The sequence below is a fragment of the Geotrypetes seraphini genome, chromosome 13 (assembly GCF_902459505.1).
Source record: "Geotrypetes seraphini chromosome 13, aGeoSer1.1, whole genome shotgun sequence".
NCBI lineage: Eukaryota > Metazoa > Chordata > Amphibia > Gymnophiona > Dermophiidae > Geotrypetes > Geotrypetes seraphini.
In genome coordinates, this window is record NC_047096.1 from 17,518,874 (window position 1) to 17,538,732 (window position 19,859).

Here is a 19,859-nt window from a genome sequence, read left to right on the forward strand (position 1 = left end):
TTAATGGTTTAATGAATTTTGATAATTGATATGGATGATTATAGATATTTTATGTAAGGGCATTGTGATTGTTTAGGGGGGAGGGGGATTAATTCTGTAATGGTATTATAAGAATTTTAAGTGTGATATGTGAGTATAAAATGTATTTACTGTTACACTTATTGTAAGTATTGAAAAAAAATACAGAAGTGGGAGAAAAAAAAATGGCTTTTATTAAATTATACCTTTTTTTTACTAGTTGTATACAGTAAGCTTTTTCCTTTGCTATAGTTAACACAATATGATTTCATGTCTGTATAATGCGATGGAGTCCATCATTGAGTGCCTATTCTAAGATTGATGGGTCTATTCTCTGCTTGCAGCAAACACTGTTACGTTCCTGATCCTCTGGCGAAAGAACTGTATGCTGTCCGCTTCCAGCAGGTGCTACCTAATGGCCATTTCTGTGGCAGACACACTGGTCCTCATCCTCATCGTTGTCATTGAGATGATCCTGCATTATCACACCCCTGAGCCCTTCTGGTGCCGCCAGCCCTGGTGTATGATGAGGGATGTAATGAACTACGGTGCGTATAACACCTCCGTCTGGCTGGTGGTGTGCTTCACGATTGAGCGCTTCATTGCAATCAGCACCGTGCAGCTGAAGACCAAGCTGTGCACAAGAAGGAGCGCGCTTTACGTGATCACCTCTGTCTTTGTCTGCAGTCACGTGTGTGCTGTTCCCTACCTCTGGTCCAATGAGTCGCTAAAAGACAACAGCACTGGGCGCTACATTTGCATTTATAGTTCCAAAGTGCCAAGCTATTTTGTGGAAGGGCTGGTTTGGTTTCAAACAACGTTGGTTTACATCATTCCTTACATCATCATCTTTACGCTGAATGGCTTGACCCTGAGGCAAATCTGTCTTAGCAACAAGGTGTACTGTGAAGGGAACAACCTCCGATTCCAAGCCACTCAACACTTCCGCACCCACAAACGGAAATCCATCGTCCTGCTGGTCACAGTCTCCATGACTTTTGCCTGTCTGTGTACCCCCAGGTTTGTAACCCAGGTCCTGATCAAGACTTTGCATTATGACCTCGATCGGCTGGACTACTTGCAGGGCATTAACGTGGTAGCAGATGTGGGGAGCATGCTAGACCTGACCAATACTGCTGTTAATATGTACCTCTATGCCTGCACCCAGCTCCATTTCCGGCAGGAGTTAGCAACGTGTGCAAAAGCTGCGCTGCGCCCTTGGAAATACTGTCGGAAACCCAAAGAATACCCTGTGGTTATCTCTGAGATGTAATCTGCTTGCCTTATTTCCCTCCCCCCTTTTTACAAAACCATAATAGCAGTTTTTAGTGCAGGCTGGTGCGCTGAATGCCCTGCGCTGCCCCCAATGCTCATAATTCTAAGAGCGTTGGGAGCAGCGCAGAACTTCAGCGTGCCGGCCTGCGCTAAAAATCGCTATAACAGTTTTGTAAAAGGGGAGGGGGGTGTAAACTCCAGAATCCCAAGGAAATAATGGGTGCAAGACTCCAGTATTGTTATAATAACTATCTGCTTAAGATGCTGTAAGTCTGGAGTTTCAGGGTGTTTTTTTGGGGTTTTTTCCCCAATGATCCAATGAGACAGGCCTCAGTAAAGCTATTAGAGCCAACAAATAGCATCACTGCAGGAAAAGAATGGATTTTTCAAGCACATCCTGTGCAGCTCCCATTCAAGTTCTATTTTGGTGGGCCTCGTATTGTGTGCCAGGTTTCAGACTAGGTAAAAATGGGCCAACAGAAGCTACCGGGCAAAAAATGAGAGAGAGGGAAAACATTATGGGGGTTCTTTTATTAAGGCATGTTAACCGATTTAGCGCACACTGAAGATTAGTGCACGCTAAACGCTAAGGCCATAGAATATAAGCCCATAGAATATAATGGATGGATTAGCATTTAGTGCGCCTTAATAAAAAGACCCCTATATTCTGGACAAAGATGGTAAAGACATAAGACAGAACACGCTGATGGTCTTATTTGCAAATCGAAGGCATTGAAACCTCTCTACCAGCGAAAAACTCTTGATAACAGCTCTACACAGTCTTGCATAATTGGGGACCAACTAAATAGGGATAATGGATAGGATTTGATATAGCGCCTTTCTGTGATTAAAATCAAAATAGTTTACACTTCTCCCTCCGTATTCGCTGTGATAGAGGATCAACAGACCCGCGAATACAGAAAAACCGCAAATAACTTTTTCATATGTTATTTGCTGTTTTCTATTAAAAACCATTGTGAATATGGTGAAACCGCGAATAACATGGTGGGAGACCTGGCTTGTTCCTGAAGGAGAGGCAAAACACGGTGAAGAAAGTGCTGGGAATCAGCGATTTTCTCTGTAAACGCTTGGAATCAGCGATTTCTCTATGCAAGCTGATGTAATTTGGAGGGAGGAGCCAGCAAGCTAAAAACCGTGAATAATCGAAACCGTGATTGCTGAAATCGTGAATATGGAGGGAGAAGGATATATATTATATCCTGGTACTTATTTTGTACCTGGGGTAGTAGAGGGTTGTGACTTGCCCAGAGTCACAAGGAGCTACAGTTGGAATGAAGCCCAGTTCCCCATGATGTAAGGGACGAAGGACAAACTCCGACACACAGGTTCTTGGGCCTCTGCACTAACCATTTGGTCGCTCCTAAATTTATTTTAGATTTTGATTTGTAACCAGTGGCATAGCTTGTATTGAATGGGCACCCTATTAAGAACATCTCTCCCTAGGTAATGAAAACCAGGGTGGGGGGAGGGGGGAAGAGAAAGAATAGAAACTGACGGCAGAAAAGGGCCACGGCCATTCCAGTCTGCCCACACTAATGACCCACCCCCTACCTTCCTCTATGAAGAGATCCCACGTGCCAATCCCATTTTGTTTTAAAGTCTGGCACGGTGCTGGCCCTTCAGATCTTCAGTAAACAAACCCTTCAAAATGCAAACACTTCCATACCTCTACAGAAAATATGCCGCAGTAATAGAAAAAAAACCTGAAATGCAAGATATTAGAGATTCACATTTCCCACAGCTAACATATTACAATTAATAAATTCAGAAAAAATGCTTTATCTATCTTTGTTGTAAGCACATTGCTTTGATCCCAGTGTCTCTTTTCTGACTTTCTCTGTTGGTTTTTTCTTCCTCAACTTTTTCCAGGGCTCTGGTTGTTTTGGCATATCTTTTCTCTCTTGCCCACCATTCACCTTTCATCTGTGTCCCCATCCCTGTCCTTCCCCCCCCCCCACCCCCCATGTTCAGCATCTGCCCTTTTAAAAGCCAATACACAAAGCTTCATGGTATTGCCAGCTCAGGGCTGCCATTACTTCAAAACATTTGCTCAAAAGCTAAGGCATCATGCTGTAAGCAATGAGCATGCAAACTACTGCCACACTGAAATCAAGGCAGTAATCTTCAGCTCTGCAAAATATGGTTAGCTCAGGCACTGACAGGAATAATGGCATTTGAAAAACAAAGTATTGCAAGTTACCAGCATCTGTATTGGCCTTGACCGAACCCTATTTCCCTGATTAAAATTATAATTCCTGGTGTCTAGTGGCACCCGCATTTCCACCTTCGTGATGTTTCTCACTGATACCCCCAGACTAGGGTTACCAGACGTCCAGATTTCTCTGGCCAGGTCCTCCTTTTAAGGATATGTCCGGGGGTCCAGACGGCTTATCAAAACCCGGCACTTTGTCTGAGTTATGAAAAGCCTCCTCAAATCAGGTCGGGCAAGGAGGAAGTCCACGCATGCGTGGATTTCTTCCCTTTCCGACAAGAGCAAACAGTGGGGGCGTAGTTAGGGCGGGCCTCGGGGGTGGGTCTAGAACTCTGCAAGATGGCAGCATCAGCTGAGTAAGCCTATCATAAAAAGTTTCATTTTTAAGACTGCCCACTGCATCTTCGATAGAATTTCTTCCAGTGCCAAGCTTTGTGACTGAGAGCTCAGAGCGGATACTTCTTCCAGTGATCGCCTGAAGATGTGACTTTGCTAGCTAAACATTATCTAAAAGGAATGATGTAACAGCAGAACTCTGCTTCTTGTTAACTTTACTGTTTTATCTGATATTAGCAGCTAAAAAATCAGTTCTTCAGACAGTTACCATAGAAGTCACTAGTCTACCAATAGGTGAGAATTTTTACTGGCAAAATATTATTTGAATTACTTGACTTAATATCTGTGGTTCGGTCTTATTGTTCTTTTACTGCAATTTTTTGAGATCCAAGTTGGTCTCCTTAAGGCTTAAGCACCGAGCTTTTCACAAGTGTTCTTGGGCAATCTCATTTATAACCACTTATCCACTGTGAGAAAAGTGCTGCCCACAGGATGAGAAAAACTCTTGGAGACTTTGGCTAAATGAATGCATTTCAGTTTATTTACTTTTTGGCCCATAAGGGTGTCAATCTGCACAAAAATGGCAAAGTAGGCATACTTTGTGCCTCCAGAACAATTGAGAAGTACCAATTTAGACACTTCAGGCCTGATTCTACAAATGACCCCTAAAGTTAGGCACCTTGGTTATGGAGGTGGGAGGAACCTTTTTGCTTTTTTTAAGTTTTCCTGTAAATATTTGCTAACACATGGAAATAACTCATCTAATCTAATCTTTGGTTTATATACCGGGTCATCTCCCACTGGAGCTCAACTCGGGTCGCATATAATTAAGCCTAGAGTACATGGAGAAAGAAGTATGAGAGAAGTAAGAACTATAATATTATCATTTTGTTGAGACTGTAGTTAAACCATTTAAAGATTGCGAGAACAACAAAGTTTTCAGAGTCTTATGAAATAATTGCAGCTGGCCTATAAGCCTAAAGGAGTCAGGGAGTTCATTCCAAATCTCTGCAAACTTGAAAAAAAAAATAAGCTTTTTAGATCCTTCACCTCTGGAAAGTTTCCTTCGTATTTCCTTTTAGATGGCTAATGGATGTCATCACATATAAATCTTTGGATAATAACCCTTCCAATGAGATATTTGCTCTAATCAACAGATTAACTACAGAGGGTTTAAAGAAAGGTTCCCTATCTAGGAAAGAACATACTTTTTTTGCAGCTGTTATCTCTGTTATCTGAAATTTCATATGATTGTTTCCTGATTACGCTGGATGTCTGTTCATTGTACTGTACACCAGTATTCCTTAAGCTGAATCATTACAAGTTCTAAAGGAACATCTAGAGTTGTCCCCCTGGCCTCATGTTGTTCCCACTGAATTTTTGGTGGAATTGACCGACATTGTTATGTCTTACAACTACAGTAAAACCTTAGATTGCAAGTAACTTGGTTTGCAAGTGTTTTGCAAGACAAGCAAAACATTTTATTAAAATTTAACTTGATATACAAGTAATGTCTTGCAATACAAGTACATACAGTATACACACATCACAACTGAGCCGATGGTTCTTCTCTCTCTGACGCTGCAAGAGTGTAGAGACTCTTCTAAACGAGCACATACAAGTACATACAGTATAGTGCAAAAATGTGCAAAGGTCTGGTTTTTTCTTTCGATCACTACATAGCCTAATGCCACATAAGCAGCGCTGTTACAAACATATTCTGAAGATCAATGCTAAGGTTAACAAAGTTTCCTTCCTTGGACCACAAGGAGATACTGACAAAACACTGGAAGAGTTCCCAAAACAATTACCCAGGAACAACACCCAAAGACCCACTCAGTGTGTGAACCAGTTGGGAGTGGAAATGGGCCCAGAGTTTGCTCAGCAGAATTTCCCAGATCACCTCTTCCTCTCAGCACATTGACACGTTGCTGCCGCCACCACCACCACTAGGAACACCTCACCGGGTAGGCCAGCAATGCTTATAAACTTTATAAAACACATTATTATATTTCTTATAAAGCACATATTTTAACTGAACTCTCTGACATTCACAAAAATAGAAGGAAGAAAAGTTCCCATTTCCTGCTGTCTCATGTCCCCGGCCTATACAATATTTTTCTTCTGCAGACCCTTCAAAAGTCTGACCAAATCCTCGTTTCACTTGCATTATAAAATACTGAGGATGCCATCTCTCCCCAATCCCAGGTCCTAAAGTCTAAGACAGTAGCGCAAACTAGTGCTGCCCGATTCAGGAAAAAAAAATTCAATTCGATTCAGCCTATTGAATTGGTTTTTCGATTCAATTTTCCTGCCCAATTGGGTGTTTTTTTCAAACATCCTGGTGGGTTTATTTTATAGCTTTTTCACCCCCCTTTGGCTTCTCCTAACCACACTGGCGCTATGGTGTAAATAAAATAAAGAAACAAAAAGGACTTTTCCTTTTTTCAGTACATGTAGTTTTACCATTATATAAACTTTTTTTCAGTAGAAAGTCATTACTTCCTCATCAGATGGTAATCAGTATTTGTCCTTATCTTATTATCCAGTGACCGTTTTTTTTTTTTGTGCTACTTGTTTGGTTGTTTATTTGGTGTCATTTTTAATATGAGTTTTTAATTGGGTTTTTATTTGAATTCTTTATTTTAGTAGTTGCATGTAGAGGGTGTGTGCATCTTTGTATTTTATATTTTTATATTTTCATATCTCTTTTTTAAGCTTTTTCAATGGTTGATGTTTTAATATGAACTGTATATATTTATTGAGGTGTGATGGTTGTTTATTGTTACCACTATATATTCATTGTAATGGTATACAATATACAGAATATTAATGTATGTATTAACATTGGTGATTAATTTAAATATGATCCATTTGGGTTTATAATGAGTTCACATGTCTATATTTTGATTGTATTTTTATGCATTTGTGATTATTCTTTGCTGTTGATTACTTATATCATATTTCATATGTTTTTTTCTATATACATTAATTCTTTCATCATTGTTATAAACACTGTGTATGTTTTTAACCTGTGTATATCCATGTATGTATTTGTAGACTCCTGAGGCAAGCCGGTTGGGCCAAAACATGTGCATGTCGGGTCGTTGAGTCATTGGATGTATACACAAGACTTTGGACTAATAAAGGGATTTAGCAGATGAGTTGAAGGGCACTTGTTTGGTGCTCACCATTCTGATTGGGACAATTCCACTTTGGTTTTATGCTTTTGAGTTTGTGGTTTTGTTTCCCCTGTTTTATTTTGTTAAAGAGCTAAGGCATACGTCACTATGACAACACCAGTAGGCAGGGACATGTTTCAGACAGGTTTAAACACACCTCCCCCTCCCCCCTTGGCTTTATCAGGAGCTGCAAGAACCTTCATGATGATCCAGCTTATCAGCTGTCACCATGACAATCTGGGTGTTACTCTTCCCCACAAACATTAACTAAGATTTCCTACTGAAGTGTTTGTTAAAAAAAATCAGGAAAGAAAAAAAAAAGCAGCTTTAGAGGTCTTTTTTCTTTTGTGATCTGCTTGTTCATTGCATCTACTGCTCTAACAATTAGCTCTTAAAACTTGTCTTTTAACTAAAAGGCTGTTAAAATAAAGACACTTTTTTTTTCTGGCCACATCATTTCCTGGGGTTCGACTAAATATTTTTCTGCTAACATCATCAGAAAATGCATTTCTGTCTCATCAAAAAAGCGCATTTCCGGCGCTTCATTTACCCTGTTTCCGCCTATATCATTAGAATGTGCAATTCCGGTATGGCAGGCACTCCCATTTCCGCTGTCGTCATCAGAAAGTGTATTTCCGGGGGTCAAACGCCCCATTTCCGGTGATGTCATCAGAAAGTGCATTTCCGGTGATGGGGCATGGGGGCGGGGCATGGGCGGGGCCACCACATCCATTCCTATGGGAGGGGGAGGGGCATGGGTGGAGAGTGGGCAGGGCCTGGGCATGAGGGGTGTGGTGTGGGTGTGGCCTGGGTGGGGCTTAGCAAAAAAATGGGCATGGTATGGGCGGGGCATGGATGGGGTTTGAAAGTGGGTGGAGAGTGGACGGGGTGTGGGCAGAGAGTTGGCATGGCTTAACCCAGAAGTGAACACTGATTGGTCAATCCTTATCTTTGACAGTCAATCATTTTGACATGAGGTGTACCCATTATACTACTGGCATACATCTAGTATTATTTCTCTTGTACACTAGTCTTCGTTGGGTTGAATTAGTTTATGTTAGTCCGGCATACTACCCTTTCCCTATTAGTTCATACTTAGTGTTTTTTTCCCACCCCCTATTCACGTCGCCTAGCATGGGTTTTGTTATCTAACTGCTTTTATCTACTTTTTTTTCACATTACATCACTTCTTTTTACTTTTCGCCTTGACACCTAAGTTCTATCTTCATCCCTCTTTTACATCAGTTGTGTATGAGTTTTCTCTAACCCACTTTTTTCCACTCCCTTTTTTGACATCATACCCTGAGCCACTCCCCTTTATGATATCATACCCTGAGCTCATCCTCTTTTTTCTCCAGACTCCCCCCCCCTCTTTCTGACATCACTTCTCTGACTCTCCTAGTCTCCATGATGTTTTTACTTTGACCTATTCAAGAGCTCCACATACTGCATGTTTTTTCTTTGGCCAATCCAAAGGCTCCACATACTCCATATCGCTTTCTGTCTTGGTTAAATAGCTTCCTGCACAAACATGTGTTTTTCTACAGCATTAGAGCATTACTTTATCGGGTAGAGCTCTTGAGCACTATAATCTTTTATATTTTCACCATTTCCATCTTAGCACTGCATGCATATACTGGGTAGTCTCTTTTTGGGTTTTTTCAGCACTGCTCTTATATGTTCACCACTTCTATCTTCAGTACTTTTCTTTTTTAGCTTTTTTTTTAGCCTTGCTTTTAAACACTGGTTAATTTTTATTGATTGCATCACTTGCATTATTGGCATGAGTGCTCTCGATATGGGATATCTATCTTATCTTGGTCCCCATGGTGAATTTTTATCATTCTTTTGGCTTACATTGTTTTTAGATTTTGTTTTTAATTTCATTTGTCCTTAGATGTAAAAATATTTTTAAATGATCAAATTAGCCTCATACATATAAATTGGACTATTGTAATAAGTACACATTTTATATTAAATCTGGTTTTTAGTTGTCTTAGACTCTTGTCCTGCCCTATACATAGGCTTACTTTCATGCGTGTCCATTTTTAATTCTCAGCCTTTGATCCACGTTCTTTGACTTAGGACTCTTAGGGTATGTATTCATATTTCACAATGGTCTTTCTTTCTATTCAAATTTTCCCCTTCACCCCCTCCCCCCCCACACACACACACACTTTTTAGGCATGCTGTAGGCATTTATTACATTTTTCACTGGAAGGGTTTTCTTTTAAATCCACCCACACCATTTTAAACGTCACTTTTACATCATTGAATGAAATCTCTCTGTCTCACCATCCCTTAATGTTTAGTTTATAGTTATGATTTGGGGCTCCTTTTATGAAGCTGCGTTAGCGGCTTTAGCGCGCGTGACTTTTAATCACGCGCTAACCCCCGCACTAGCCGAAAAACTACCGCCTGCTCATAAGGAGGCGGTAGCGGCTAGTGCGGCCGGCAGTTTAGCGCATGCTATTGTGCGTTAAACCGCTAATGCGGCTTCATAAATGGAACCCCTAGTTTTTGGAAATCCATTTGGGGCCAAGTGAACAATCTGCTGGAGAATCCGGTGGCATTATCATATGACACTGTCTTATTTGGTACACCAATGAGAACTAAGAGTCAAATCTCTTCTAATAATAATAAATTTTTGCTCATCATTACAGGGGTTGCTATATAGCAAATTAGGAAAAATTGGAAAAATTGGGATCGGCTGAACTATAATTTTGGGTGGAATTCGTTATGCCAATAGCTATGCAACAGGTACATCTTAAGAAATTTAGGGATGTATGAGAGCCATTAATAAAACACGTCCAGGGTGGGGAGGGGGGAGGGAACACTCTATGATCTCTTATGCTTAAGAACAAATGTTGGGTATATGGGAGGGGGGATATTTGATGTGAGTTTGAATTTGATGGTATATTAAGTGATGTCAAAGTAGAAAATGATTGTATCTTATGTTACACTTATTGAAAGTTTAAAAATGAAAAAAGATTTAAAAAAATAAAATAAAATAAAGATCAACCATTATTTTCCATTCTGAACTTATCTGTAAGAGATAACAGGGATCTTTTCCAGATAAGCCCCGCCAAAAAGTTAACCCCCGCCACCCAAAAAAATTATAAAAAAGAGGCGCGATCTGTAGAAAGTAAAGTGGGGGGGGGTTCCCCCCCACACACACCCCCCCGTCGGAGCCCTTAAAAAATGGTCGACAGTTTATCCTATTTTTTTATAATGTTAAGATTCATATCCTCTTTTTTATAATCTTTTTTGATAATATTAAGTTTTATATCCTCTTTTTTATCATTTTTTTTGGGTGCTCCGACGGGGGGGCGTGGGGGGGGCGTGGGGGGACCCCCCCCACACTTTACTTTATACATATCGCGCCGCGTTGTGGGGCCGTTGTGCTGAGAACTTCACTGGTTAAGGTTGCGTGCGGTGGCAAAAGGTGGCGGGGCTTAACTTTCGGCGCGTCCACTTTTTCCATTAGTGGCGGGGCTTATCTGGAAAAGATCCGGCCGGATCTTTTCCAGATAAGCCCTGCCAAAAAGTTAACCCCCGCCACCCAAAAAAAATTATAAAAAATAGGTGCGATCTGTAGAAAGTAAAGTGCGGGGGTTCCCCCCCCACGCCCCCACGTCAGAGCCCTTAAAAAAATGGTCCACAGTTTCCATCTTCACTGGTTAAGGTTGCGTGCGCTGGAAAAAGGTGGCGGGGCTTAACTTTCGGCGCGTCCACTTTTTCCATTAGTGGCGGGGCTTATCTGGAAAAGATCCGATAACAGCATCGGTCTGGAAGGAATGTTGACTGAAACTGCATAGGGAACACTTTTCAGTGCCTTTCATCATTTTCTGTTAAGAAAAAAAAAATTGGATTTATATACATATTATTTTGTTTAAACTTTTTATTCACATTGTCATGTAAACAAATACACGAAGCGTATAGCCAAAACATAAAGCAAGAGCCATAAATCCACTGTACCCCCCACTGCTCTTAGGGGGGTCAGAGAGAGTATGACAGCAGTTTAGAATTTCAGAATGTACCCGGAGCAGTTGCGGAGCTGAATTTTTGCCACCATGCAATCTTCTTATCTAGATAGAGTTTTTAGGTGTAATGGGAAGCAGTTGGCAGAGACAGTGAACATGCTATGATGGTCTCATTTGCAACTGGCTCCGTGAAAAATCACTAGAGTTCAGATTGTGGGTCTGAGCGTTCACCTAATAGCACTTTTTGAAGCCAGTTTGATAGTGTAATTTTACTATATATATATCATATTTATTTTTATCTATTTAAGGTGATCAGTGATAGAGCTGTTAGTTTATCACTATTTGGTAATTTGAATTTCCCTGGTATAAAATGTATTTTTCTATAACCTCACAATGCAGGTGTAAAGAGCCTTAGCCTATAGGAAGAGGAGATGCAAATATTAAAAGCCTTAGCCAATAGGGAGAGGAGGAGATAACAGATGCTGCAAATGGGCCATCATGTTTCACTGTTTCTATGTAATCCCTTTGTCAAACAACTTTGATACCTTCAAGGGTGTCCAGAAAGCTCTCTGTGCAACATCAGCAATTAGGAATTTATTACTTAACTGGAAGGCTACTTCTTCCTTATTGTTTTAAGCATCAGGTCATTCTAGCTGGCTGGCAAGTTTAACCAGGTGGAAAGATTTTAAGAAGAAATCAATGGAAGGCTGTACTAATGATTAACTCTCTCCAATCTATTCTTTTACTATGGTTGTAATGCAATGTAATCTTTTACCTCTGGTGAGTTATCACTTTTTTTTTTTTTTTTTTAATACTTAACTGTGTGCAACCACGTGACTACATTGTTGTTGTCATGTACGCTTTTCTTGTGTATGTTTAAAACTTAAGCATCATTTAGCCATTGGGAGGTCTCCGACCAGGTCTAAATTAGACAGTGTTGCTGAAAATCTGTGCAGTGCACCTCGGTACTAAATAGATAATACCGGGATGACCCAGAAACAAGAGTCTGGGCTGAGCTGGCAGTTACCTGGGCACTACCGATGTTCAGCCGTTGTACCTGGTTAATATAGGCCACTGAATATGGTGGAACCTGGGTAATTTTCACAGTGGCTAAATACCCAGATATTCAGCATTGCACTGGTATCTAGCCTGGCACTGGGTACGGAAAAGCCTGCTGTGGCTGGCATTTAAAGAAGCCGACTGTGGCACGCTCAACCCTGGTCTCTAAATAACAAAAATGTGCTGAACTACAACTTCTGCTATGAGACGGTAAAGGTCATGCAAGTCGTAGCCTGATGTCTGAGGAAAAATTATGACGGTCACATTGTATTTTGACTAAAGTAGTAAAGATTGAAGTGGTAGCCTCAGATATCCTTTGCCTCCCTGTAACATAAGAACATAAGCAGTGCCTCCGCCGGGTCAGACCATAGGTCCATCCTGCCCGGCAGTTCGCTCCCGTGGCGGCCCAAACAGGTCACGACCTGTCTGAATCACCAGAAGGGGCTCCCTTGCCACCTTGGTTTCTCATTGAAGTCCTATCTTCCCATCGAAGTCCTAACCCTCCGGTCTTGCACATGCACGACCTGTTGGGTTTCTATACTTATTACCTGGTTAGCTTTCTATACTTGTGTTACATCCCAGCTCCTCCCTCAGTATCCCACGATCCCTTTATCCCTCAGGAATCCGTCCAATCCCTGTTTGAATCCCTGTACCGTACTCTGCCTGATCACTTCCTCCGGTAGCGCATTCCAAGTGTCCACGACCCTTTGGGTGAAAAAAAACTTCCTTGCATTTGTTTTGAACCTATCTCCCTTCAGTTTCTCCGAATGCCCCCTCGTATTTGTTGTCCCCTTCAGTCTGAAGAATCTGTCCCTATCCACCCTCTCTATGCCCCTCATGATCTTGAAGGTCTCTATCATATCTCCCCTGAGCCTCCTTTTTTCCAGAGAGAAGAGCCCCAGCCTATCCAACCTCTCGGCATATGGGCAGTGTTCCAGCCCTTTTACCAGTTTCGTTGCTCTCCTTTGGACTCTCTCAAGTACCGCCATGTCCTTCTTGAGGTGCGGCGACCAATACTGAACGCAGTATTCCAGATATGGACGCACCATCGCTCGATACAATGGCATGATGACTTCCCGCGTCCTGGTTGTTATGCCCCTCTTTATGATGCCCAGCATCCTGTTGGCTTTTTTCGAGGCTGCTGCGCACTGTGCAGATGGCTTCAGTGATGCATCCACCAGCACACCCAAGTCTCTCTCAAATCTGCTGTCTCCCAACAATGCCCCCCCCCCAATTTGTAGTTGAACAACGGGTTCTTTTTCCCTATATGCATGACCTTGCATTTTTCCACGTTAAAGCGCATTTGCCATTTGTTTGCCCAGTCTTCCAGCTTGTCCAGGTCCCTTTGCAGGTCCTCACACTCCTCCCTGGACCTAACTCTGCCGCACAGTTTGGTATCGTCTGCAAATTTTATAACCTCGCACTTTGCCTCCTTTTCCAGGTCATTGATAAATATGTTGAAGAGTAACAGCCCCAGCACCGATCCCTGTGGCACACCGCTTGTGACTCCCCGCCAGACAGAATATTGGCCCTTCACTCCGACCCTCTGCTGCCACATTTCATCTATCCCACTCCCCCATCTCAAGTTGTCAAAATCTTCTTTCTTCTGACCCCCCTTTATAATTCTCCTCCTAAATTCCCATTTCCCCAGCTTCTTTCTGCCTTTCACCTCTTATCCTGTCCTATTGTAACCTTCCTTCCCCATCTCCAACCTTGAATGGTTGGTTACTGGACTCACCTTCTCAGTTGCTCAGTTGTCTAGTGGATATTCTTCTTACCAGAACCTCAGGCTTCACAGTACAGGAAGCCCAGAGACCACACATCAAAGCAGGTATGAAGCATCTTCTGGAACAGACCAATTAATCTACTAAGAAGAGCCCTAATTCAAGATTGACCAGGATGAATGGACAAAGCCCTGTAGTGAGCAAAACATTCAACACTTTTGTGAGGATCAAATGGCAACCTCTGGAAGGCTAAGGCCCATACATAGTAGTATTGCTGCTTTGGCAGTCATGTAGATCTGGTTCAAAGAAAACCATGACTGGGATATCTATAAAGAAAGAAAGCTAGGAAGAGTGATGGCATCACAACTGTTATTAAAGTGACAAAAACTACAGAACTTACAAGATAAAGAGTCAGTCCATCAAGGGAAGGAAACATCTTCCAGACAGAAGCATGCAGGATTTTCTTACTTCCAGATAATACTGTAGTGAGAACATAAGAACTTGCCGCTGCTGGGTCAGAGCAGTGGTCCATCGTGCCCACCAGTCTGCTCCCGCGGTGGCCCCCAGGTCAAAGATCAGTGCCCTGAGACCAGCCCTAACTGCATACATTCCGGTTCAACAGGAACCCGTCCAACTTTGTCTTAAATCCCTGGAGGGTGTTTTCCCCTATAACAGCCTCCGGAAGAGCATTCCAGTTTTCCACCACTCTCTGGGTGAAGAAGAACTTCCTTAAGTTTGTACAGAATCTATCCCCTTTCAATTTTAGAGAGTGCCCTCTCTTCTTTCTACTTTGAGAGGGTGAACAACCTTTCTTTATCTACTAAGTCTATTCCCTTCATTATCTTGAATGTTTCGATCATGTCCCCTCTCAGTCTCCTCTTTTCAAGGGAGAAGAGGCCCAACTTCTCCAATCTCTCACTGTACGGCAACTCCTCCATCCTCTTAACCATTTTAGTCGCTCTTCTCTAGACCCTTTTGAGTAGTACCGTGTCCTTCTTCATGTACGGTGACCAGTGCAGGACGCAGTATTCCAGGTGAGGGCACACCATGGCCTGGTACGGCAGCATGATAACTCTCTCCGATCTGTTCGTGATTCCCTTTGTAATCATTCCTAGCATTCTGTTTGCTCTTTTTGCCGCCTCCACACATTGCGCGGATGGCTTCATTGACTTGTCTACCAGTACTCCCAAGTCTCTTTCCTGGGGGGTCTCTCCAAGTACTGCACCGGACATTTTGTATTCCTGTATAAGATTTTTGTTACTGACATGTTACTGACCTTACACTTATCCACGTTGAACCTCATCTGCCATGTCGTAGCCCATTTCTCGAGCATGTTTATGTCACGTTGCAGATGTTCACAATCCTCCTGCATCTTCACTACTCTGAATAACTTTGTATCGTCTGCAAATTTAATCACCTCTCTCGTCGTACCAATTTCCAGATCATTTATAAATATATTGATGAGCACGGGTCCAAGCACAGAACCCTGCAGCACTCCACTGGTGACTCTTTTCCAGTCTGAGTATTGTCCATTTACTCCTACTCTCTGTTTCCTATCCGCCAGCCAATTTTTAATCCACATGAGTATTTCACCCTCAATTCCATGACTCGCAATTTTTCAAAGTAGTCATTCATGCAGTTGGTGGGTGTCCTTTCGGCCACTGTGGGGTGTCAGGGCAGGTCCGCCTTCGGAGACGTCCGCCACGGGTGCGCAGGCCTCGAGCCCTGCAGTGCTGCTGGAGGCTTCTCCTCATGTGCAAGAGCTACAGGAAATGACTCCTGTTGCCATTGGGGCAGGTACTGGTGCTGCAGGATCCAGCATGATTTTTTCTGCTGGACCTGCTCCTAGTATTGGTGAGCAGGGAGGGCTACAGGGTCGCCCAGGTCTGCAGGGGCTGAATACTGTCAGGGTGCCCCCTGGTGGTTGGCCATTTTGGCTTCCTGGTCCCTGGATGGTTGGTTGGGGACCTGTTTGGTGCCCTCCTTTTCCCCCTACTGCCTCCGGGTTGATGGCTGGCTGTGGTTTCAGGGGTAATTTGTGGCAGAGTCCGGGGGTCGCATGTACAGGACCTAGCACTAGGGAGTCGGGACCATTTCCGTTGCCGCCTGCTTTGAGTTCTGTGCCGGTCGCTGCTCCAGTTTCTTTTTTTTCTTTACAGCACAACAACAGTTTTGGTGGCTTCATCTTCGAGTGCTGTGCCGGTGATCGCAGTATCTTCGGTGGACCGGAGCGGAATGGGAGAGCGTCCGGAGTCTATGGTGGCTGCTGCGCACAGCGTCACTGGCCCAACCACATTGGGAATGGCAGGACCATCGGGTATTGCTGGATCGGGTAATGGGGGCATGGTCACGGGGGAAGGGCAAGGGGTCCAAGCTGAAATGTAGGGCTAGGCGCATGGGCTGGGTGCATGCCTCATCTTCTTCTTCTTCCTCTGATTCCTCTTTGTCTTCTTCCTCTTCCTCACAGTTTTCGCCGGTGGGTCCTGGGGAGGGCCAGGGGACCCCTGTAGGTTCAGGCGGTAAGGATAGGGGTGCGCCAGCATTAGTTGCACTTTCTGAGTTTTGGGGAAAGGTTCCCTGAGCATTGAGACGGAAGATTCTGAAAAGGGAATGTTTAGATATGTTTAGGTTGGTGGAGGGATGGGTGAGCAAACGGAATAAGCGGAAGGCTCGGAAGGCAGAGGGGTATGCACGTGTGCCTGTCGTCTCATGGAACGTGGTCGACTGGATGTTTTCCTTTTTGCAGTTGGCTAGCGTATGGGGCTGAGCGCATATTGAGGATTATGGGTTTTGATGGCGTACGCAGACTCGGTTTTGGACGCATATCAGCATTTCGGCGGTTGGGCATGGCTCAATTATGACGAGGCATTTTGAAATAAAATGGAAGAAAACCATCACATGTCCTTGGGCACTCAGGATGTGAATCTCTGGCTGACGCACATGTCGGCCAAAACGGGGGGTTCTTTGACTGGCTCGGCTCTGCGGAGTGGTGTTTCCGGGGTGGGTGTTTCACAGCCCTTTCGGCCTCCCCTGGGCCTGGGGAGTCTTGGCTCAGGTGGACCCTCAGATGTCTGTCGGAAATTTAATCGCTCGGCCTGCCCATTCTGGACTGTAAATTTAAGCATGCCTGTTCCTTATGCGGACAGGGGCATTCAGCCCTTAAGTGTCCTAAGAAGGGAGCCGGAGGAGCAAGTAGTTCAGCGGATGGCCGGTTGACCACTCCTGTGCGGGTGGAGGCCTTGTGGCCCTGGCTTCGCCGCTATCATGACGCTGGGGCCGCTGCGATTTTGCAGTTGGGGCACTGATATATGAAATGTACAAGGCGCAAGGAGAGCACGGGGTTAATCTGTGATTTTCTCGCCATGCACATTACAAATCTGAGATTCACTCCCGCGCTCGCTATGCGCATTCCCCAAAAATCAAAAAAAGATTTCTAACGCTTATGTACATGAAAGTTTACATCTATTTAAAGTTTAGATATATTTTGAATTTTTTGCGGGGCAGATATATATCTTTAATGGGGTCCTTAGCACACACGTAGCAGTTGCTAGGAATAGTCGGCGAGGATGTAAAGCGACTGGTCCTCGGCAGTCAAAACCTTTTGGAACAGAGAGGCCAGTCAGTTTGGACGAAACGGTTTCATGAATCGATCAAAAAACTCTTGAAAATCTACCAAAAATCTAATCAAATGAAACACAAAACAAATGGTAGTGCCCTATATGTGACTCTCAGAGGAGTTCACTAAATGTAACTAGAACAATAATACCAAAGATGATAATGAGAAACTATGGGCTCCTTTTACAAAGGTGCACTAGTGTTTTTAGTTCATGCACCGGATTAACACGCACTATAGTGCGTGCTACCCGAAAAACTACCACCTGCTCAAGAGGAGGCGGTAGCGGCTAGCACGCACAGCATTTTAGCGTGTGCAAAGCATGCGCTAAAACCGCTAGCGTGCCTTTGTATAAGGAGCCCTATATAGTAAATAATGAATGAGACACCTCAGTATGGGCCTGGATTAAATGTGGGTAACTTTCATGGCCCCAGGCAGAAAACTCATAAGCCAGGATTCACTAACCTGCCAGATCGGGCCCGGATTCTGGCAGGTCCGACCAATTCATAAAACCAAAATATGCAGATGGGGGCGATCGGAGGAACGCCCCCATCTGCCTGCATGGATCGCGCATGCGCATACCATAGAAGCAGTGATCTTTTATTTTTTTTTAACTTTTTTGTACTTTGGACGGCAGGACTTCAGGGGAGACGGAACCAAATGCCGCCACCTCCACTGACCCCAACCCACGTGGCTCCCAGAAAGCTGGTCCCGCTCTTGCCAGCTGCCGCCCTAACTAATTATAAAAAGATAAATGGAGCCCATGGTTTTAACCTGCTTAGAGTCTGCGGGTTAAAGCCATGAGCTTGCCTGCGGGGAAGAGTGGGAGAGTCCGGGCAGACAGGAAATCATGGCAGTTCGGGGCAGGCTGCAGTTTGGGCAGACAGGAGAAGAGCATCGGAAAGACGAGCAGCAGGAGATAAGAAGCAGGGCAGCATTCGGGGCGAGCAGGCAGGAGAGTTTGCAGGGCAGAAAGCAGGGCTTCCGGTCAGAAAGACGTTTTCAACTGGTCCCCAGTAGTCGCTTCTTCAGGTGATCGGCCAGCCTAGTCGGATCAGAAATTTGATATAGTGAATCGGGTTGCTGTCCAATTTGCATGCATTTCACCTCATTTGCTTGCACGGATTCGAAGTGGATCGCAGGAGAGGTAAGTGAATCAGGCCGGATGGAAATTTGATAGTAAAGGGGTCGCAAACCAATCGATACACGATCGGTTTACTTTGTGAATCTAGCCCATAGATGACAAGCACCAGGTTAAAATAAAACCTAAATTCTGCCCCGTACATTATGTAGTTTCTCATTATAGAGTAGCCCGAGAGCTTGTCTCGACGGGCGTATTGTAACACGGGGCTGGGAGGCCCCTGTGTCGCCCGCGAGGCAAGTTGGGGGGGGGGGGCGGGACAGTTGGAGGGGAGAGTTAGGGATGAAATAGAGAGGGAGTGGTTCGCGCCAAAAAACGTGTAAAGGATTGGGCCAGCGGGATGATTGACAGTGCAGGATGGTTTATATAAAAGGGATTTTAGAGGGCTCGTTTTTCTAGGGTCCTCCAGAGTGTTTTTTTTCTCCCACCCGCCCGCCCTTGGGTGGTTGGATGTAGTAGCTCGGGAGGGCTACTGGGTGCTGGGGCTCATGCAGCGATGAGCGGTGGGCCAGCTGGGAGCCGTGTCTTGGGGTCAGGTGACCCGGGTTAAAGGGGCATGAGGTCATGCCACCCCTCAGACTCTTGCTGTTTGTGGCGGGGTCGGAGGCAATATGTTGATGTTTACACTGGGGTAGCTCGGGAGGAGCTTGCTGATGTGGTTCAATTGAGGTTCAATGCAAAGTTAATTTATTTGTTATTGTGGATTAATAAATAGCTGCGGCTATGTTCCATAATACTGTGTGTTGTTTTATTAGTTGGTCGAGTCAGGTGAAAGAGTGGGTGTATGTATGGGTGACAGCAGAGACTATCCAGATCCCGCTGTTACATCTGTTCTAGGTACATTTAGTGAGAGCCACATACAGGGCACTACCATTTGTTTTGTGTTTCATGAATCATTGCCTTGAGAAATTTACATGCTTTTTTACTCATTTGCATGAGCAGATCGGATCGGGTGCAGACGGGGTCTGGAGGAAGGTTAGTGAATTGAGCCGTAGTAGGAAATTGAGCGCAAACCGAGCGGTACACGATCGGTTTGCTTAGTGAATCGAGCCCATAGTTTCTGAGTATCTTATCAGCTGCCATCCTGTGTGGGCCGGAGTCCTGGAGTGTGCCGAGCGACCTCCCCCTGAGCTGATTGCAGGCAGGTAAAAAAGAGACGCCCAGGAACATCGGGATTAAAAGGAGTCCTTAAGCACAGAGAGAGGCAGGACGGATGTCGGCAGGCACAGAATAAAGGTTTGATCCCTTTAAAACTTTTTTGGGGTATTATTATTTTAACTCCTTCGTTTGAGAGT

General features: G+C 44.1%; 2 protein-coding genes across 3 annotated transcripts in view; both read left to right on the plus strand.

Annotated features, from left to right (window-relative positions):
* The first annotated feature begins 4,015 nt into the window (after positions 1 to 4,015).
* Positions 4,016 to 19,859, plus strand: part of LOC117347389 (alpha-1,3-mannosyl-glycoprotein 4-beta-N-acetylglucosaminyltransferase C-like) — a 29,210-nt gene continuing 13,366 nt past the window's right edge. Inside the window, exon 1 of one of the 2 annotated variants that reach the window (XM_033918258.1) lies at positions 4,016 to 4,156. The gene's annotated coding sequence lies outside the window, so the exon portion shown is untranslated. Of the gene's footprint in view, positions 4,157 to 19,545; positions 19,801 to 19,859 lie in introns of those variants that run through there. The other variant, XM_033918256.1, reaches the window with a different exon arrangement.
* LOC117347391 (NADH-cytochrome b5 reductase 1) overlaps positions 4,114 to 19,859 on the plus strand; it is a 61,190-nt gene continuing 45,444 nt past the window's right edge. The window contains exon 1 of the mRNA XM_033918260.1: positions 4,114 to 4,156. The gene's annotated coding sequence lies outside the window, so the exon portion shown is untranslated. The remainder of the gene's footprint in view (positions 4,157 to 19,859) is intronic.